The sequence below is a fragment of the Lampetra planeri genome, chromosome 20 (assembly GCF_965212315.1).
Source record: "Lampetra planeri chromosome 20, kcLamPlan1.2.h2, whole genome shotgun sequence".
NCBI lineage: Eukaryota > Metazoa > Chordata > Hyperoartia > Petromyzontiformes > Petromyzontidae > Lampetra > Lampetra planeri.
The window spans coordinates 8,048,443-8,072,157 of NC_136126.1; positions in this window are offsets into that span (position 1 = coordinate 8,048,443).

Sequence of the window (23,715 nt, forward strand, 5' to 3'; positions counted from 1 at the left end):
TGACAGGGCTTGTGTCGGGGCAATACAATTCCACTGCCAAATTCCGACACTCAAGGGGATCACCCCGAGTGCTAAAAACCGTTGAATGCAAAAGTAATCTAATCCAAGCTGTTCGACATGTACATCTTAGATAATCTCGTTGGATGCTGATAACATTAGATCAAGTCACTTTTAAATAAAGACTGCTATTGTCACCGGTCCAAGGTCTTGTATAATGCAAGACTTGCCATGTTCGCAGAACTTAAAATAAATAAAAAGTCTAAGGTACAGGTGATATCTACCCGTTTTAGTTTTACCATCAAAGTGTCGATAACTAAGATCACACTAAGCAGTATGATAACGCACTCGCAGCTAGGGTCGTGGCAATCTAGTGATACTTTGATACACCACAAACAATGTATCGTTTGTTGTGCAACATATAATACTGTCATTTATGCTATTTTACTTTTATTAAGTATTTGATTTCCTATCAAAGTAACAAAACACCAATAATACAAACTCTAACACGTAGGCTTTCCTGACCAAAATTACGATGCACATTTCTGACAAGTGCCTGGTGATGCTGGTTGTGACTACAAGGGAAACATCTGTAGTCAATTGTTCAATGTTGTGGATCGGCTATTTCCGACTAAATTTATCATTTGCAAAAGTTTTTCCAAAGGAATTGACATCATGTACATTATGCCACTTTTTTAAATATAGTTTAACCACTCAATGTTAACGGACAGCATGTGCAGTATAACCGTTATTGATTGTAAGTGTGTTTACGGCAGGCTTTTGTTGAATCACGTGCAGTTGAAGAACTTTGAGGTCATATTTATTTGCTCGGGAAGGATGCAAAAACTATCCAAAAAAATGTCTTACACAATTGTAAATTGTAACAATTGTCATTTGTAAAATTCACTGCCTAGGCTGACTACCTACTCACAGCCAAGGCTGACTTCCTACTCACTGCCTAGGGTGTAACTACCTCTTCTCAGCCTAGGCTGACTATTTACTGAGCCTAGGGCCATCGGCTGACTACCGTGCAAATGGCCAAGACAACCACTGCTCATATTATCTTCACCTGTCACCAACTCGCCCCCCAAATTGACAAGGCCACGTGGTTGCTAAAAATGGCAACCCACGTCGCCTTTGTGGTTGCCATTTTTGTTGTCGTGGTAGACTGTGCGTGCAGAGTTCTGGTGTGGGGCTCGCATTGTGGTTTATTGTTAATACTGCGGTGCACCGTAGTTGTGTGGCGTTGATGATGGAATGCAGTTGTAGTTGATAGTGTTGGTGTATGTCATTGGAGTGAACTGTGAACTGCAATTAGTTGACACCTTGTGCGATCATGGGACATTCCTTTTGTCAGGTAGATAGATACCCTTGTCAAGGGTGACAAAGTACGATTTCAAAAAGGTCCCTCACGTCTGTCATGAATGAACAACGGACTCCAGTCCCTCACTGGTTCCAGCAGTTGTGATATCGTTGGGGTCAGTGAAGAAGCAGAGGCTGCTAAGAATCACTGGGTCCGAAAAGGGACACCTGGACAGTTTAACACGCAGGCTTTGGCCACCAATATTATTCATAATATACGTTTTTTCTTTTGGGTAAGATTGCGTAACTATAAATGTGTCGTTAAACCCACCACCACCCGACATAGCCAATTATAAGGTTTGTCACGTAAACAAAACGTGCCAATTCGTTACTAGTCCAGTACACCGGTTGTGTGTTGGAGAGTAAACCCACAACATTTCGAGTGTGACGTTTCACCAGTAATTACAACTCGCATCATCAGGTGACAGCCAGATTTGTGTTGGGTGGTGGCGGGTTTAACGACACATTTATATTTATGCAATCTAACCCAAAAACCTCGATTATGGGAGGACACCTGGAGTTGATAGTAGCCCTGTACAATACGTAGGCTTTGTTTGGCAAGTAAAGCGTGACGAAAAATCGACAGGATTCGAGATAAATAAATTGGGACATTTGTTGGACTCAGTAAGGTGAGGGAAAAGGTAAAAAAAACGACATACATTTAAAAAATAAAAATAAAATTTGGATTTGAGAAATAAATACGTGCATTCTCACACTCTTTGTTTTTTCGCTAAAGTCACGTAGGAATTATTTTTTTTCATAAAAAAAATTATCACGACGTTTCGGGCGCAAAACAAGCGTCCTTCTTCAGGTGGGGACAATGTAGCAAAAGCACAACCGCTTAAGTGTGTACATTCTCGTGTAGAAAAAAAACAATAACCATCTCAGATGCTCTGGCTGTTATGAACTGGAGGAAATTTTAGACTAACGTTATAAAGTGAGGCTGCAGGGTTGAGTGCAGGATAAACGAGAGAAGAAACAAGGTGGTAGACAACAAGTCCACTAGACAATTGCAGATGTCTGTTGGAGGGACACGACTGGAAAACAGTGGAAATGTGTGAACCTATTTAATCGCTTGTCACAAATAGCTCTCTCTACTCACTACAGTGATTTTGCTGTGGCTGTTCCACCTGATGAAGGAAGCTTGTGTTGCCTACGAAACGTCGTGATTTCATTTAGTTATTTTAAAAAAAAAATCATCTACGTGACTTTACCGAAAGAACCAAAGAGTCTGGGAAAACTATTGAAGGCGAAACAGGAAAAAAAAAAATTACCTGCAAAGAGGTGGATGAGAACAGATTGGGGTGGTTTTGTAAATCCAAACTTGATCACGAAACAAAATAAAGAAATGTGGCCTGCAGACGATGGTGTTTAATCAGTGTGTATTGCCTGCTATTACACTTGCTTCAAAAACAAAGTCATTGACAAACATAATTTAATAAGAACTTAGAAGTGCTCAATGGAGCGTAGAGAGATACCTGCTTGGAATTGCACTGAGAGACAGAGAGAGAGAAACGCGTGGACTGGAGGACACATTCAGGTTAATGAGGCAATTAAAACTGTCAAAAAAGTAAGTGCGGCTTGGGAAGGACAAGTCACGAGGAGGAAAGACGGCCGATGGTAAAGTATAATAACGGAGCGGTGGCCAAAGAATGGTACACGCGCGAGAGAGTTTTCACAGAGAAGATGGAGTGATTACATTGGCTAGTGTGCAGTTACTCCCGTACCTCCAGTTAGCATATTTTGCTACGTACACCGCGAAATAAGTTCAATATACTTGGTGGATTATTACATACCATGATCACGAGAGATGCATGTATGGTGAACTTCTTTCACAGACAACCGTGCTAATTAGAGGTGTGGGGGAAGAACAACAAACTAAACACAAAGAACAGTTCTTCATAAAAGAGTTTTCAATCTACATTTAAAAGTGCATAACTCCAGTGGCTTCCTAATATCGGAAATATCGCGGTGCCTTGGGGAGGCCTTCATACAGCCATGGATTGACAAAGGACTACATTTATTTGTGATCCAGTGCTTTGGGAGAAAGGGTGTGTTGATCTTGCAATTTTGTTTAGAGATGACCACTATGCAGCACACGGAGTTAATAACCAGTCTGTGTGGCCTTTCGAGTGTCATATCCCTGTGTAGTAAGTATTCAGGAGGCTTGACGACGGGGTCGGAGGCACACTTATTTATTAACACCAACTTGTGCACAGTAACGGGTACACACAGTACTTAAGGGGTTATCGTTCCCTTTACCGGCTAACAGGGAGACACAACATCTAACCCCGCTAACCTAAGCCCAAGTCCTCCTCTACGGAGCTAGGGGAGGCTACCTATCCCAGCCCTGGTCAAGCTGGGATCCCGGCACCCTGAGTCTCCAGACTGGCTCGTCAGTCTGGGCTCTCGGGGCCACGCCACCGGCTTGCCCTGGTCGGCCCTGACAAGGACAGCGAGCCAGGGGAGCTCCGGGGCCTATTCTAGCTGGTCTTCAGTCTTCGCTGGTTTAAGCTGATACTCGACCTCGAGCCCTCCGGCTCACCACCTTTTATAGTACTCGGCCCCCGGGAGGGGCCCGTGGGGGATACAGGTGCGGACGTCGGTGTGAGCACCTCCTCTGTGTACGGCCCTAACCACGCCCCTTGTGTTTGTTAGCCATCCGCGCCCATACACAATTACACCTCTACATCTGCATGAATCAGGGTGTATTGTTTCCTCCCACATAAAAAAAAACCCCGTTGAACATGAATCCTTGAAATTGGCCAAACAACATTAATTCAAGGCGCTTCTGAAAAAGGGGTCGAGAAACTTAGAGACGCTTTCACAGTGATAACCTGTGTGACATTTTCAAGAGCAGGTAATTATGTATGACTGTGATGAATCGTTGGAAAAATAAATAACTGATCTAGCGATGACATGAGTCATTGCAAGTTTTGTATCAAAAATGTTTCCACATCCAAAGCTACAGCCAGCCTTTTTACCCTGCGTACCGTTTGCATATTTATACTTCCTGTTTTGCAATATACTGTTCGACTTCCTTTTATGCAAAGTACCGTTTTTCAACAGCAAATGTTGATCCAGTTGTTGACCAGTGGTCTGATTGACATATCTATACAGATTTTATAGCAATTTTGTTTATGCATACGACTATAGATTATATCTGCATGGCAATGGGAAAAAATTGGAGTGCAGAAAAGTGATTCGAAACGTGACCCCAAATGGCGACCATTTCTAAAATCCTGGAGCTAGCTAACGGTTACATATCGTACCTATGTGGCATATTCCAGTTCATCATCAGTAATGATTCGGCCATTGCTGGATGAAGACCTTCCCAAGTTGTGACATATCCCCGTTCACGCTGTTACAAATGACGTTACGTTGTTATATGGAACTACGCCTACGGCACACGAGAAAAGGCTTGTACACTCATCTGTTTCAATCAGGGCAATTCATCGACCGCGTATTGATCCTTTACTCATAAATACGTCATTTGCATCAGATGACGTATTTAAGGTCAATACAGCAATGGGGAAATGCTGAGCATAAAGGGTTCTGTATAAGGTTAATTTGCGATATCAAACTCACAATGACTCATGTGATTGTGTAACAAGAAGTCACCTTAAAATAATTAATGTTTTCCCAAGGTGGCCAAATGCAGTATTTATTTTAAATGATTAGCGGGTGACCAGTCATCCTATCAATCATTGTGAAACAACAAGTGGCTTCCTCATATATACATTGATATGTATTTCTGTCGAGTAAACATTGCCAATGCATCAGTTAGTTTCCATGCATGACGTGCATTTATACAAGTGACGAAGTTGCCATTGTCTAACGGTTGGCACGCAAGACTTTGCAATTCAGGGGTGGGTAGTTCGATTTGATCTCCCAACAGGGCAGTGAAAATAATACGATTCTTAAATCCACCCCGCTCCACCTCTGTCCAACAAGTGAGTTGATCACCACAGTCAGGATAAACGGATACTCTCTCTTCCAAGACGTACTGCCAGTGAGGAAGAGTAGACCAAAAGCCCTCTGGAGGGGCTCTCCAGGGTTTCCTCTAGTGGAGGCCTTTCCTCAGAAACAGTGAGGCAAGAGAAAATATTTTCAAGGCTGTACCTTCATCCTGATACCAATTATGTGCATGACACCAGAGGTGGGACAAAGTCATTGTTATGCAAGTCCAAGTCGAGTCGCAAGTCATCAAATTCATGACTCGAGTCTGACTCGAGTCCAAGTCACATGACTCGAGTCCACATCTCATAGGTGGGACAAAGTCATTGTTATGCAAGTCCAAGTCGAGTCGCAAGTCATCAAATTCATGACTCGAGTCTGACTCGAGTCCAAGTCACATGACTCGAGTCCACACCTCTGCATGACACACACACACACAGGTTTAGCTTTAACATGTAAGCTTTCGCGACCAATATTATTATTATTATTTCCATTGTCATGTTTCGCTAATTCATCTTTGTGATCGTGAACACATCGTGCGCTCTTGTCATTGGCGTAGCGCGGTGGGCCCTGGTGCAAGAAATGCAAAGGTGGTCCCTTGTCCAATATATGCCGCCCCTTCATGGACCCCTCTCAACCGTGGGTCTCAACGCAGTTACACTTCCCGAATGCTCGATAGCAAACCCCACTGGCGAGAGAATGTATGGAAATATATCCCAACGGTTGGAAATGTTTTTTTTTATCAATGCTATACTGATAAGACTTTTACCCGGGAATCAACATTTTGATGCACATATGAGAGGGTGGAAGACGTCTTGGGAAAACGAGCTCGCTTGGTGTGCTCTGGAAAAATGTTGAACGATCCTTCAAATTTCCTTCAATAGTCTTGGGTCTTTCGGTAAAGTCACGTAAGATAGGTTCAAAGGCAATAACAAAAAAATGACAAAAAAACGACGATGCTTCGATCGCAACACCAGCGTTCGTCATCAAGGAGATGATGATGAGCGCTTGTGTTGCGATCGAAACGTCGTAGTTTTTTGTTATTTTTTGTTATTTTCTTTTAACCTATCTATGTGACTTTACCGAAAGACCCAAGAATATGAATCGCTGCAGTCACGAAAGCTTTAATTCGAGATTCCTTCAATAGCTTACTGTGGCCAGAAGGCTGCACCAGAGCACAGGGTAAAGTACTCATTTAGTCCACATAAGCAGATGCCCGACCTCTGAAATCACCACCTATCGTCATGAACAAGAACAGCTTTTTCACTAAAGAAAAAAATATAACAAACTAATATTTCAGACAACACACCATGAGAGAAGAAAAATTCACATAAAATAATGGTAATTCAGCAATACAGCATCATAAAATTATAACAATTTACATTCCTTTTTCAATTCACTGCTGGATGAAAGCCTCCTTACATTGTTCCACTCATGAAGATTGTTTAACCATACATCACCAACTTGATCAGCGAATATTATTTATTTATTCTTAGGCTGGTTTGCCCAGGAAAGCCTCACTGATTCTCGTCACTGTTTCTCAGGAGGGCCGTGCCACCGCTTCCAATAGGTCTGGCCAGTGTTGACGGGCAGGCCGAATGCCCTCTTGAGCGGCCACTCTCGAGCTCCCTCTAGTCGAGGCTCTTTTGCCAGCAGTGGCCTGAGCGAGCAATTGCGCGGCAGCAACTTGCCGTCAACGGCTTGGTTAAATCGGTTTTAAAGGACCGGTTGGTTTCCATTGTGTAAAAAAATTAACCCGTAAAAACAAAGTTTTTCACTATAAATCCTTTATATGCGTGGCGGCTAGAGTCCTCTCGTCCTCTGGCTTGAGATGGCTGCCACCTATGGGTCAGATGATTGTCTGGCAGCATTAAACAATTGGTAATTAAATATGTAAAAAAATTTCCCTAAACAGTGTCAAATTTTGGAAAAAATTTTCACGAAAATGCATTGTCACGCACAACGACGCTGTGTGCAAAATGTCAGCTCGATTGGATCACGGGAAGTGGGTTAAAAAACTACCGAAAGATTTGCACGGTCCTAAGCAAGCAAGCGAACTTAATATAAAGGATTTAAAAAAGGGGCTTCTGTTGTCACTTCACCAATAATATTGTTTACGATATATTTTTGAAAACCGTGCGAGTAAATACTCACACGAAAGCTGCTACTTATTCTGTGACATGCACCATTTTCTAACTTTTTGCAGATATGTTCCCAGACCTGTGCTGTGCATTAACACATTAAGGTGACGACGACGACGATGATGTTGATTATGAAATGTAAGACTGGCATGTACATGGCACTGGGTTGTTTTAATTTACTTTGGTGAACTTCTCCAGAGAAGGTCGTCACTTTGGTGCATCAGGTAAGCCAGGGCCACTGGAAAGAACACAAGTGCATTTTAAGGACACACTGGAAATTTACATTTTCATACAAGTCAGAGCCAAAAACATCCTGTTTAATAAAACAGAGTGTGTGTTGCATGTGGTACACCACACGTATGATGTATGAGTCTCCTAAACAATGAACAAAGATTCACAATTGTCTTTTTTTGTGGTTGCACTCCTTCATATTTGCTTGAGATACGTAGACGAATCCACCACATTTTCTGATTACTTAAACAGAAAATGTCTTGAGCAGACACACGCAAAATGTATTGTTTTTGTTTAAATTTCTGTTTAATTCCAGTAAACAATGCAACATTTTTTTATACACAGTGGCATGTAGAAATATAGCCTTGTTTGAAAATAACTATTTATATCGGTGAAATAAAAAATACTATTTCATCTTGTCATGAAAAGTGTAGCAAGCAACACACCCTACATCACAAAAACACGATTTGATGTTCAGAAACAGACACAAATACAAACACAACGCTATTAGCGAGCCCCTATTAAAGTCTGTATAGCACACAAGGGGGTGGTGTGGTCAGAATCATGCCTTGCTGCCTTGTTTATCTCCCCAACTTCTGATGTTGACAGCACACCAGGTACACATTTTAAGACTCAGTCTCACACACACGTACACACGCACGTACGCGCGTGCGTGGCCACGCACATATTTACAGATGCCACGGAATCTTCGCCGTATTTTTTAGTCTATTTTTGAAAGGGTAGCAGAGCTGCAGTGTTAAAGGCGGTTAGTGTTTCCACAGATTTCTGTGAGCGCCGATTATCGGTGCCGGTGGTGCGCCTCGGGTTACGTCCGGATGAAAGCGCCTGTCACAGGCGGCGAGGCTCCATTTCCACGGCGCTGACACGGGGGAAGTGATTCGGCAGGCATAGACGCAGACTCGGCCGTTCGGCCGCACAATCCCCACCTTTGTCGTTTGATTGAAGAAGACCAAACTCCATTTCCTGAGCTCAATGAAATGTATCCCTGTTTTCTTATTTTTTTTTTTGCCTTCTCCTGCTTCTTTTTAAGACCCAAGCTAAAGCTGAAATAAAAAAAGAGAAGCTTTTGGGAGTGGGTTGGGGTGGGTTGTTGGGGGTCGCGGTTAGGGGGGGGGCACAAAAAAGCAAAGGTAAATGGTACAGAGGTCTTGTGTTACACAGTCTTTGCAGCACATCTCCAGACGGTAGGGGGTGGGGGGAGGCGGCCGGGTGTTTGGCAAGCCCAGAGGATTTTCGGGGTTTCATCCAAATGCGCCTCAGCAAAATCTGTCCTTTGGGGGCCTCGTGAGCCATTACACACAGGGCAATGTCCTCCACCAATGAGGTTTCTATTTACAAAACGAGCATGTATGTATTTCCCCCGTGGATCTACCTCGGAATGGAATAAAAATGTATATAAAAATCTCGCTTATGTCAAGTTTTCCTAATTGTCTGCATGTGTTACATTTGCCGACTTCGTGCTTTAAGACGTGTATTTGCTAGGTTTACTTTGTTGTTGCATTTAGCGAATAAAAGACAGTGCAATGTGCATTTATATTCCATAATACGTGGTCTTCTTTTTATGACACCTATTATGAATTTATATATATTAATTACGTCACTTTGACACATCATGATATAGCGTAAAACCAAATCAGCATAAATGTGCCTGATATCCTTGGATCTCAAAAGCTAAGCAGATCTTGAACCTGGTCAATACTTCACAGATGTCCTACTGGAACGACTGGTCATCTGTGAAAAGAGCTTGGTAGCTCATCGGATTCCTCCAGTATAAATAAAGATGATGATGCTTGGACGGTTAACCAGCAGTAGTTGCCCAGATGTTGCAGGCATGAGGTTACGAGCTCGTCAGGGGATGGCAGTGCTGATTGTGACCTCATTCGCAATTGGTTTTCTCCACATACCCTCGTTTCCTCCCATGTAGAGCAACGCATTCATTAGTGGAAACGAGCAAACGTCCCAGTGCACAACCCCTCTAAATAAATTCTCACGGAGGTTTCCCGCTTTGTAAATAATTGCCTTTATTATATGCTTATACAGTGCATACCCATGGGGTCTCGTGGCGCAGTGGTTAGTGCACTGCACGATAAATATGATTACCTGACTCTATGGTTAACATCAATGGGTGATGCCAATTAAACCATTTTTGGGCCACCCCTTCAACAATTAACTGTGACCAGCATGGTGAAGTATGGTGAAACAAGCCCTATGACTGACACAGAGTGGGGAGGCCGTCATTCAGTAGTGGATTAACAAAGGGATGTATTAATGTATATTGTGTGTGTATATTAATAGAATACTCCATATACATAAATGAAAAGATTGCGTACGAAGATTGCAAAACACAAGATGTGTTGTGCTGTTGCAGGAGTGAATTGTGGGTAATAAAGTTAATAGCGAATATTATTTTATTTCTATTATTATTTCTATAAATTTTATTATCTATTTTTATTTTTACCTACGTGACTTTACCGAAAAAACCTAAGAGTATGAATCATTGCAGTCACGAAAGCTTCAAATCTAGAATTAGTGAATATTTATCAGATTTTACTGAAGAAACTTAGAAAACCAATAGGCTGGTGGATTAAGACGTTGTTTATTTATCGTGTTGTGGTTAGATAAATACGTGTACGGTTTGTATATTTTAACCACTGATATTGAGTGACACGATAATGAGGTGTTGGGCAACTGTCTTGCTTGTGACCATTGGCCGTCACTCTCTGTGCTCCAGCGTACCACATCAATCGTGTATCCTCTTTATGTGCTTGGCTTACGATAAACCCATCGATGCCGGGTCACGAGGCTCAGAGCTGTTCGCTTTCAGTCTCTGCTTCCCGAGCTGCTGAAGTCAATCGGAGGGACAGCCGAGACCTCAACACCGCGACGGAGGTCAAAGGTGTGATGGTCAGAACTTCAGAAAAAGATTGTTTTTAAAAAGAAAAAGCAATGTTTACCTCAGCTTGCGGAGAAAAAAAAGACTTGCGTCCGTAAATTCAGTAGACACCTGCTTAACATTTCGTGTCAACCCTTTTTGAGATCAAGTGAGCTTCAATTGAGCTTGGAGGAATGTTTGTGGTATGGAGTGGGTTTTTTCTTTCACATCCCCAAAAAAATTCCCGCGTGCATGCCTAATGGCACTTCTGGTTAATAGCGATGAGATTTGTTTTCATTAAGCGGCTAAATGATGACATTGATAGCGTGGATAAGCTTTAAGACTCCTACTGATATCCAGATGAGCGAGCTACAGCGGGTTTTGTGAATGCCTCACATTAAATGTGCTCATCGGAGAGTTGATAAATGATCATATAGAGAGTACCTCAAGAGTGTCTCTGAGTGCCGACCAGTCAGGGGTAGTGATGAACCGACTTTGAGTTGGACAATATATATATATGAGAACCAAAAGCCCTCTCTATTAATGACCTGCCCTGTGCATGGCCTGCTGGTTATTTTCTAAACCTACCTTAGACAGTAATTGCACTTTAGTTTGGAATGGGAATATTTAGGAATGTTCCTTAAAATGTGCAGCAGCAGCAGCAACTTCATCGTTTATATGTCTTAAAGCTTTAAATCAAGGTGTTAAGTGATACGACCCATACTGGTGGTGGTTGAGTTTTTTGGTGCGATACAGGGTACATATCATCATGAACATTCTGCAGTAATGCTCACTTTAAGGGGTTACCAGGACGCCTTTTAAGGGCCTGAATTCTGTCTTCATAAAAAAACAACAGATCCATGGTATTTAATGTTTTCCGGGAGTACATCAATCTCACTCTATCTGCCACTGTGTTCCTTCTCATTGCCCTTCAACATTCCCTTGTCAATCCTACCAGTTTGATACCACTGACGAAAATATGAGGAATAATTCTAACGCGTAGGCTTTCGCGACACATATTATCCATAATAGGGTGTTTTGGGTTAGATCGCATATATATCATTTTGTCGTCAACCCTGCCACCACCCGACACAGCCAATTAGTAAGGCTTGTCACGTAAACAAAACGCGACAATTAGTTACTATTTCTGCACACCGGTTGTGTGTTGGAGAGTAAACCCACAAAATTTAATGAGGCTATTTTTTTGAATTCTGATGAAGCTGTGAAACGTCGTACTCAAGTTGTAAATGTTGTGAATTTTGTGGGTTTACTCTCCAACACACCAGTGTGCTGAATTAGTAACTAATTGGTACGTTTTGTTTATCTGACAAACCTTACTAATTGGCTGTGTCGGGTGGTGGTGGGTTAACAATTCATTTATATTTACGTGATCTAACCCCAAAAAAACTTTATTATGGATGTGAAATCATCTCATGTGCTCCCAAGTTTTGAGTGGAACTTTAAAGTCAAGTTATGGTTGTTGTATTTAAATGAACAGAGGTATTATTTGTAATATAATAGCAGTTTTTTGCACCTTGCGTCACAGAGTTAAATCCAGATATTCACGTTACACTTGACTTTTAGATAATTGCTCGTGGGAGTCTCTGTATATATAAGGTGATCCATCTATAGATCCCCACTGATTTCTAATCGCTCTCCCTCTTCCACTCTCTTTATCTTACAGAGGAGTGTGTCAAAATATGTAATACATACACTGAGATTGGTTGAAGACATGTAAAGGGTTTTAAATCAAACGATGCTTTCTATTTACGAAACTGTATGCTTCCGTATTATTTTTGTGGAATATCTATAAAGGTTAGGGTGCTTGTGTTACTTTACAAATGTCACGGACATAATATCATCAAATAAATATATAAATATGTAAATGCAGTAGCAGAGCCTTCATATTTTCTACAACATAAAACAGTCGTTTGTTTTTTTTAATCCTTTATATTAAGTTCGCTTGCTTGCTTGCGTGCTTGCGTGCTTGCTTGCTTGCTTACGACCGTGCAAATCTTTCGGTCGTTTTTTAACCCACTTCCCGTGATCCAATCGAGCTGACATTTTCCACACAGACTCATTGTGCGTGAAAATTAATTTTTCTGAAAAAATTTTTCCAAAATTTTACATTGTTTAGGGAATTTTTTTTTTTATATTTAATTACCAATTGCTTAATGCTGGCAGACAATCATCTGACCCATAGGTGGCAGCCATCTCAAGCCAGAGGACGAGAGGACTCTAGCCGCCACGCATATAAAGGATTTAGAGTGAAAAACTTTGTTTTTACGGGTTAACTTTTTTACCCCCAATAAAATCTTCGCTGAGCCTAAAAAAATATTTTCCAAGAGGGTTTCTACCTTGGACGTTTGCCCAATTTATTTTTCACAATGTTGCAAGACGAGAAAAAGCACCGCAATTTTGCACATATAGGTCAACAACCTGCTTGCTGTACTACGTCTGATGTGCACCTAATGTCCCTGCAGGTGGATGCATCGAGCAGGCCCCCGTCATTGTGTGATCCACCAACTCGAACCCCAAGCTGCTGTTTTACAGGTTGACATCTGCACACCTGGCCCTGATTTTATATTTTAAAAAAATTGCTGTGGACCGCCTATTGCTTTGGCGTAATGATGTGCGTGTGTCACAGTCTTAGCCGGACGAGTTACAACCTTATAGTTGGCAACTCGCAAACATGGCATTACATCAGTGTCAAGTTCATTACTGCGAAACGTTATGCCTGAAAATACCTTCCAGGCATATTGCGTGTCTGCCCAGAATCTGTAACTGCATTCACATGACGTGCTTTCTTTTTTTTACTAATACCAGTGGTAAATAAAGTTATAGATAAACCTCTGTCATGCATGTGCAGTCGCTTTGTGTCGTAGATTGGCCAGAGAGGAAGGCTTTGTTTATTCAAATAGTGTATGTGTTACTGCTTTAAAAACACATTCCTGGGAGGGAGATGGTAGGAACGTTGGGTTGCTCGGTCAATGGCCAGGGTCAACGGCGGCGTCGTGTATTCCGCAAATATGGCCGACCGACTGTGAGGGCGGGCACAAGCCAGCGTGAGTTGGTTAAACGTTGAGTTTTATAAGGGCACCACGGGGTGACCAGCCCCTCCCCACCCAGCCCCACCCTCCCTACCCAGCCCCTCCCTCCCCACCCTCCCCACCCAGCCCCCCCACCCTCCTCTCCCCACCCAGCCCCACCCTCCTCACCCAGCCCCTCCCCACCCTCCCCTCCCCACCCAGCGCCTCCCTCCACACCCAGCCCCTCCCTGCACGACGGATGGACACAATCATCCCCTGTGGGCTGGTGTAAGCAGGAGGTTCCTACCAGTAAAATGACCCAGTACTCTGTCCTCAGTGTGCAACGGTTGCTTAGTGATCAGAACACTGTGGTATGAACTTGGAGACCTGAGTTAAATTCCTGGTCAGGGCTAACATCTGCAGTGAGTGACATCTGCACCGGTCCAGGACTCTCCATCACCAAACCCACCGAGCGACATGATGCAGTATGGTCAAGCAGCCGCCGTGCCAAAAATGGCATGATGAGGCCTTCATCCAGAAGTGCAATGACAAAGGCTGTCAGGGAAGGCAAGGCACTATGATCCTGGAAATATTTAATGAAAAATTTTGTTTTCAATTAGGCCTCGGCAAGGTAAGGTAATTTACCCTTTTTACCGGGTAAAAGGGTAAAGGTAAAGGGTAAAGATGTCGACATGCCAAGGGGTAAGGTAAAGGGTAGGGTAAAGGTAGCTCGGAAGAATCACCCGGTAGGGTAAAGATAGCGCAAAGTATTACCCGGTAAATACGGTACCTAGTTTACCGCTAAAAGCTCCGTCGCGCAGTCCGTGGCCTACATTTAACAAGTAATATTAAAACAAACTTGATAAAAAACACGCTTTTATGAAATGTACGAGTGATGACAACTCCACGACTCCAGGAAGTGGCCCCGAAGCTTGCCACAACGTAAGGGACCGTGGTGATTTACAGCCAACGTCAGTTGAGCGTGGACAATTAGACCCAAGCCGAAACATAACAAATAAAAAAAATTGTTTAAAAACATATAGATTTTTTTTATGATAGAATATAGTATTGTCATCAGTATGACCTAAGTATACCAAGTTTGCAGTCGATACCACATTAGGAAGTGGGTAAAAATTGAGTTTCAAGATTTGAGGATACAACAACAATAACGACAACAACGACAACAACAACAGACAGAGTGAGTTAAAAGAAAGCGTGTAAAATTGGAATAATCGAGAGTATTCTATATGATTAAAGCGCTCTACCTAGCATTTACCGTTATAAACCTTGTTCATGTGTAGTTGTTCCCTAGTAATTACCCTGTAATCGGGTAATTTGTATGCGGTAAGGGTAAAAGGTAGGGTAAAGGTAAGCTCGTTGCTTTTTACCTTGTACCTTACCTGCTAAAGGATAAAAGGTAAGGGTAGAGTGATTGTATTGTGGTAAGGTAAAAGGTAGGGTAAAGGTCGGCTCGTTGTTTTTACCTTTTAACTTTTACCTTACCTTGCCGAGGCCTATTTTCAATGTAAATACTTAGAACAATGTGAGACATATGGGAGAGTGTGATTATTACCTTTAGGTCAAGTTTAAATATAAAGAGTAGGGTTAAGGGAATCAAGAAATTAACAATTGCAATGGGCTGCACTTGGCTTAAATAAAAGGGGGGGAAATCCAATATAGTATTTGTTATCTCTCTCACTCTCTTAAGGACTCTTAAAATGATGTAATTCATAACCGTGACAAGAAGATAGAGTGTGTGATAAACGATGGAAAGGATGTACGCTTTAACTGCTGAGTAATGGAGATTGATGATTGCCATGAAATCTGCAGAAGCACCGACTGAGCAGAGGGTAGAGGTGAGTCATCCAGAGACAAGTTACGAAGCATTCATCAGTGGAAGTTGATATCTGCAAGTTCTCCAGCGCCCTTTCAACGTGATTATTTATTTATCCATTGCCATCCTACTCCGGGAGTTGAGGTTATCTGCTTTGAGTGCAACCTGCTTTCAATAAATGTCGTTCGCTTGCTTTAGAACAACAATTTGTTGGGTGTTTTGTGTGAAACAAAACGGTTATATCATAAGTGGAATAGTTTCCTTTAGTAATAGGTCCTTTTCAAAGGAATGTTAAACCATATTTATAAAGTCATCATCATTACCCACTGGTGAATGAGGGTTTAGCCGTGCTTACTGCCATTCCTTAAGTTCCTGTGATGCAACAATCCATCTCACTCCCATGCGTGAATTGATCTCATCCTCTCTGTCTCCACAGCGGTCATTGATTGGATCTTTACGGTTTGGGTAAATAATATCGGAACCTCTTATGTAACCACTTGACTGGGTGTAACTTGACAAGGCAATGGGTTTCTGGGTCTCATTATTTGGATTTCAAATGAAAGCCATCGCTTTTCCACAGACTTTAGCAAAAAAAATTGTTCACACTAATTCCCTCTTAAAACCGGTGGCAAGAAAGCGAAGGGTTAAAGAAACCAGATGATCTTCAGATAGCACATTTTCAATTTTCATCGCCACCATAATCATAATTACCATAATAGGAAAATTGGAAGCACACGTGGTTGGTTATTTCGATACAACAATGTCTATATATTCATCAACAGCCGTAACGACTGCATTCCGACTTCAACATTAAGGTAAGGAAATCATTATGGCATTCCACACACTGAAAGACAGAATGTCAGAAGATGAGCCAAGTCTTTTGGGGTGGCTTCCAGGAAAGATTTTGGCGCCGGGTCATCACTGGCCGTGCCTCAGTATCGGAAGGGGCGCTCCTCCAAACACAGCCGTGCGTACTGTTATGAAAGCTGGATTCAGCTCGGAGTAAATATAAACATGACGTGCAAGTCACGCGTTCTGTAAAGGAGTCCGGAAACACCTGTCCATCTTTCCAAATAATGGAGCCAACGCACAAATCGCATGCTCCTGTTTTCAAAATAAATGCCAGATGTTTGTTGCACATGTAGACTCTAAAGATGATTCATAATTAACAGCAGTGTTATTTGATTAATTAACCCAAAAAATAACTGAGTCACAACAATCTATTTCAGGAGGGTTTTGCTGGAACGTTTGGTGTTACATTTTATTAAAAAATTTTCCATAATACAGGTTGTTTGGGCTAGATCGCGTAAATATAAAATTGTGTCATTAAACCCGCCACCAGCCAATTAGTAAGGGTTGTCACGTAAACAGAACATGCCAATTCGTCACTAGTACAGCACACCGGTGTGTTGGAGAGCCAAGCCACAACATTTACAATCTGAGTACGACGTTTCGCTAGTAATTACAACTAGCTTCATCAGACGACAGCCTAATCTGGCTGTATTATGGATGATATTGGTCGCGAATGCCTACGTGTTAAACTGAGTTTTTTTTTTACTTTTACATGTGATCCTACTTGCTGTACTACTTTCTACAGACATCCCAATGCTATCTCATTCAGGCACAATCAACCACCCCTATCCTCCGTTCCCTGGAGTGTAGGTGTGCATCATCACACATCACAATGAGTTACAGAGGCTTTGTAACGATAGATTGTTTTCCCGTGTAAATGTTTGTCCTACCTATTCATCTCCACCTTTAATCATCTCAGCGGGATAGGAGTATTTTAAAAAGGCTGCCTTAACAAAACATTATTATGAGGACTTTTTGAAGGCATCCGTGTGTGTATTTTTGTAAGGCACGAAGAGAAATTAAATTTCAATTTAAAGCTTTCGTGACTGCAGGGATTCATCTTCTTGGTTCTTTCGGTAAAGCCACGTAGAATGGAAATAATAAAATAATACAAATAAAACATAATACAATAATTCTCACGACGTTTCGGCCACAACGCAAGCAGCCATCCTCAGGTGAAGAACAGGTCTGTCGTGAAGACAGAGTCTGACTGACATCATTCAGACTCTGTCTGAAGAACAGGTCTGTCGTGAAGACAGAGTCTGACTGACATAATTCAGACTCTGTCTTCAGGACAGACCTGTTCTTCACCTGAGGACGGCTGCTTGCGTTGTGGCCGAAACGTCGTGAGAATTATTTTAATATGTTTTATTTTATTATTTCCATTCTACGTGACTTTACCGAAAGAACCAAGAAGATGTAGATAAATTACTATCAAGCATCGCGCAGCCTTTGGGGTTCCGATTTTGTTTCAGATCAGCGGCCAGTCGAGCCCACGTTTGAGCAGCCAGACTCTGGGCCACCCTGCTCCTACATGGGAGGTTTTAACATTTTTTTACAGTTTTTCAGAAATATAAAATAACACAAATTAAATTAAAGAAGTTCAACACGTGGAAACTCAGCAGGATATTTGCCTTGTATGTAATGCTATTCACTTCTTTTTTTCAACTATCATTGCAATATTTAAGTTTATGAATGCCATGTAATTTTATATCGTGGGTGCAGTTTAGCTTGGCCAACTAAACCGTCAGAATTAAGCCTTGCTTTATAAAGTGCAGTTTTCTCAAGGGAGGTCTGGGGGTTTACAGGGCCCCAAATTGAAACTGAATACATGCCCCCAACAATTACATGGGCTGACTTTGTGTATATATGTCTATATACGTACATATATACCAGATTGGTTATTGCAGTATTGTAGTTAGTGCACATGGCTTGCATTCATGAGGCTGCACATTTAACTGTCAGTTGGTGGGAGGCTCAGCTTTTTGTCCTGCTGGGGTCAATACAACGAATACCGCTTTGTGCAAAGAAGCAATGGGTGTCATCTACGAATTAAACACATTCCTGCGGAGGGAGCTGGTAGGAACGTTGGGTTGTTCGGTCAATGGCCAGGGTCAACAGCAGCGTGGTGTATTCCGCAAATATGGCCGACTGTGAGGGCGGGCACAAGCCGGCGTGAGTAGGTTAAACGTTGAGTTTTATAAGGGCACCACGGGGTGACCAGCCCCTCCCCACCCAGCTCCACCCCTCCCACTTCCCACCCAGCCCCACCCTCCCCACCCAGCCCCTCCCCACCCTCCCCTCCCCACCCAGCCCCACCCCACCCAGCCCCTCCCCACCCTCCCCTCTCCACCCAGCCCCACCCCTCCCCTTTTTGGATTCACGACGGACGGACGGACACAATAATCCCCTGTGGGCTGGTGTAACCAGGAGGTTCCTACCAGTACTAGCCCCTCCCTGTCAGAAGACATGGAGTGGGAGTTGGCAGCGTTCACGTGGCTCACTCTGTGAATTTGAGAAATCACGACCTGGCGACCGAATATCGATCAACGATCGCGCATTCTCTCGACCAGTGCTTCTTAACCTTTGCTGAAGTCTTGCACCCCTTTGGTTCTCAACCGTAAACGTGTTTATACGATGTTAATAAATACGTCGGTTTGGTGAAACAAAGTAGTTGCACTTACGTGCCCGCGCTGAATTTGTCTTTCGATTATTTACCTTCTAAGAAATTTTGGCCATGTCTCGCACCCCCAGAAAGGGCATCTCGCACCCCCAGGAGGTGCGTGCACCCCCAGGTTCGTAACCACGACTCTCGAGGAACAACTCAGAGGAATGCAGAATTTCTGACACCGGTTGGACATCTCGACCACTGGACGAAGCCTGCGAAGAGAAGATGAACACTGCCTCGTATTTGGATGAGCAGGAAACCACTCTGACCTGCTCTCTTTATATAGGGATGGAGGGTGGGGGGGTGGTGGAGCAGTGGTTCGCACACAGGGCACTATCAACCCGGAGCCTGAGTTAAATTCCCGGCCACGGCTAATAATAGTGGCGAGTGATATTTTAACAAGTCCTGGGCTTTCCGCTTTCACCTACCTACATTGACCAGCATTGTGAATTATGGTCAAACACCCACCATGAAATCGGGATAAGGCCTTCATCTGGTTTGACAAATGGCTGGAAATGAGTTATTATTATTACCAGTATTACTACTTTTGTTATTTATTCAGATGCAATGTTGTGATTTATACAATGGCCTAAAACTAAATCTGAATCTAGTTTGGGAAACCCTTTAATTCTTGTGGTTTTTTTTGTCTCAGAACTGCTTCTGTCACACGTAAGGTTTACGTCTGAACACACATTCTTCGATAAACCCCGTGCCTGAAGAAATGTGTAAAAAAAACAGTGAGCTACTTACATGATCGCGTGGCTACTTTCCCCGTTACTATAGCAAATATTTAATTGTGGAAACACAATACTGTACCCTAATTGGATCCACTTGTTGATTTTTGAAGCTATGGTATTATATAGGGCAGCGTCACTCTGAAAGGGCGTATGTTCTTACGCGAGAATGAAGTCACGTCTCGAAGCACCGCTGAGGTGGCAAAGATAATGATGATTAGCTTTTACAAGCGAATCATCATTTCGTAGGTCACCATTTCTTGATTATCATCTGTGAAAACATTACGGTGACGTATTAGCACGCCCATTTACACGCTCGCAAAGAATACGAGGCGGAATCAGCCAAAGCAATTATGTGTCGATGATTATCTAGATCTATTAATGATTGCACTCGCGATTGTGTGTGTTCTGTATTTGAAAGGAAATACTCGAAAAGTTATCGACCCGAGGAAGAATGAGATGAGCTGGAATTGAATTCCCTTCACTGTTTTAAATGCGTTCTCCTCACCTCCTACACTTACAATTTTAATCCGGATCTCCCAATAGAAGATTCGTCCAGGGCTTGGTCCTCAACCCGGCCAGACACAACTCCCTTTGACGTCTTCGTCAGTGGGGAAATCGATGACCACGCGTGAGATTATTTATCTGAGAAAGTAGTCACTGAAAGGGGCTAGGTCTGAGCTGCAGTGCGGTGGATTGTTTCACTTCTCAATGCTACACTCTGATGATGGCAGCCTGAAACAAAACAAAAAATATTAACCCGTAAAAACAAAGTTTTTCACTATAAATCCTTTATATGCGTGTTCAATAGGCCACAACCCAGCCCACATTGGTCTTTGAAACGGGCGGCTAGAGTCCTCTCGTCCTCTGGCTTGAGATGGCTGCCACCTATGGGTCAGATGATTGCCTGCCACCATTACGCAATTGGTAATTAAATATAAAAAAATTCAAAAAAGTGTAAAATTTTGGACAGTTTTTTTCTCACGAAAATACATTGTCACGCACAACGAGTCTGTGTGTAAAATGTCAGCTCGATTGGATTACGGGAAATGGGTTGAAAAACGACCGAAAGATTTGCACGGTCGTAAGCGCGCAAGCAAGTGAACTTAATATAAAGGATTTAAAAAGGACTTGCGAATTGAAGCACATGTTGTGCAGGAGAATTAGACCGTGCCACTTCTCTGTGACGACATCTCGTGATTTGCAGAGTGTGGCAGCACACCCTTCTTGCCCTTTGCAGGAATGAACAACAATAATCACGTCACAACATTCCACAATTTTCCCACCTGCCTAACTCCACTCCTTACTGGGATGGATCACGTTTTTAGTGCCCCTCATACATAGCAGGAATAGGACACGAAAACACACGAAGCGATCAGAAGTAAGCGCATGTTTACTCTTGGTTTGCTATGAACCGGGCGGCCTGAGTTCAATTCCCAGTCACAGCTAAGAGCAGTGACGAGTGATACATGGAACCGGTCCTGGGCTTCCCTCCTTTTCGAACACATACTGACCAGCATGGTGAAGTATGGTCGAAACATCCCCCCATGACTGACATGACGTGGTAAGGCCTTCATCGCAGACGAAATACAGAAGCAACCAGAAGTAAGCAGAAACCTTATTTCTAATTGCCTCTTTGTTTTCATGTCCTGGTTTCATGACTGTCACGTGGTCCATCAGTGCTTGTTTACCAACCTCCATCCATACATGTGCTGGGTACTATTTGGTATGTAAAGTTGGTTGATATAGGACAATGCACGCCTTTGAAAATCGGCCTTTTCTTAGGTTATTTAGAAAGGCTCTTATTAAAAATACTGGCTACCTTTTTAGATGTTGTTTTATCTACCTCTGGAAGGTCGGGTGGTGAAAACATCGAGTTCATTTGTTGTGCTCGGTAGCAGTAAAAAGACAAAACATTTAAGTAACTTGCTAATCTTTAATACATTTAATGAAATTGACACTTTACTCCTTTTATTTCCCCCCCCCCCCCCATCATTTTCATCAGTCGTGGTAGAAAAAAAGTGAATTATAAGCAACGACGCCAAACACTTCCATGAATGAGTGCCAAACACTCATTCATGCAATGAATCATCCTGAACAAGTCTTGAGACTCTGAGGGGCTTTCCGTGCACCGACAACGGGGGGCATCTCACGTGTTTACGTTGGTGGACTAATGTGACACTGAAATCGTGACCACGAGTATTTCGGATTACTGGAACACTCCGTGGTGCTATTTTTTCCGCAGCCAAACGTGGAGCATTTTCAAAGTGGCTGTCATCACTGGCTTTAACGTAGATTGTGTCCAATAACTACATTGCTCTAGACTTGCAATAAGCAACAGTACTGCAATGATATTGATGATTAGGCAAGCAACACTTCACTGCCCTCAGTGATGTGATGAACATCTTTAATTCTCGGTCACGATTTGATTTATGTGCTGTATTTTGCCATTAGCCTAAATGTAACAATAATTAAGTTATTATTTGCAGAAGATTTGCATGGATGGGGGGGGGGTGATGCAATGAACCTCACAACTTGAATTCAATTCCTGGCCACAGTGGCGAACATCAGCGGTGAGTGGTACCTGGAGCAGTCCTGAGCCTCACTTGCCACCAACTCACACTGACCAGCGTGGTGAAGTATGGTCATGCAACTCCTAAAGACTTCCATGGCATGGAAAAGTCTTCATAAGTCAGTGGATTGGACAAAAGGGCTGTGATGTGTTAACTTTTAATAGAAAAAATCGCGAATACCGTCATTTGTTTTCACATGCACAATGTGATGCATGGTACTATGAATGCAAGCATGGATGGTAATTAATGGATGCATCATTACATGAAAATAAAAATGTGGATATGCATTTGTTACAATTGCTCTTGATGAAGCCGTGCTTTAATTTTTATTTCCTGCCAAATGTTTTGGATGCACATAGTGCTGCCAACGCCAAATAAATCAAAGATACACCCGATAGCCTGAACAGACTGTTGGGGCAGGTGCTGTTTGCGAGCATCTGTGAAGGCCGGCACAGAATACGAGGGGTTTGGTGACCAACACCATGTCCGGCCGCCTTTGTCTCCCCAGTGGCGATGTTTTACACACCGCACCAGGTACTCATTTGAGGCAGAGGCCACCTAGGCGGAGGCCCAGGACCGATTCAGATAATCGTCACTCGTGTTGGCCGTGAGCACCCATGTCCTTCCTCTGTCGTCACCCGCTCGGAATTCCCTGGATACGCCACCGAACGCACCTGCTCACGCCATCAATCCATCCCAACATCGTACACCGGATGTAGCAGAGAGCATGAAAAATGAGGCTCCCGGCAACAGCTGGGAATGTTCGACACACCCTATAACTTTGTTCTGCTGGAGTCTTTGTTCTTCAGCTCGAATCGCTCGGCGAGAGAGGTCCTCTTGAAGCTGTAATGCCAGGAGCGCGATGAGATACGGATTGTTTGTGTGCAGGGCCCTGTCAGCCGGGCGGTGTTAATTGCATGTAGCCTTGAGTGGAATGCTTCCCAGCTTTGCCAAAACAATTAGCTTTTGCACAACACAGATATTTCCAGAATGCGGAATCTGGAACTTTGTGGGGGCATCGCAGGATTTATTATGTTTCTTCTCTTGCGGTGAAAAAGCAAACGGATGTAATGTAAACAAACAAGATTGCAATGCGTTGCCAGCACTCAAGTGCAACAATAAAATGCGATGGTTAAAGCGCAGCCTCCGCTATTGCTTGCTCACATCACTTCTGGCGGAAGGGCCTCCACGAGACGAGCTCTCGAGATATCCACCCCAGCGTATTTTGGCCTACTCTTCCACGATGGCCACACTTTACCGTACCACATGCGACCTGGCGATTGACTAACCGTGGTGTAACTCATGTATGCTGCTGGGTGGACAGAGGCGTGGTGATTTAAGAAACTTACCAATAATTGTTTCCACTGCAATGCCGGGAGATGGGACCGGTGGTTTCTGTATTGCAAGTCCAGTGCTAACCATGATGCCATGGCTGGATTCCTTA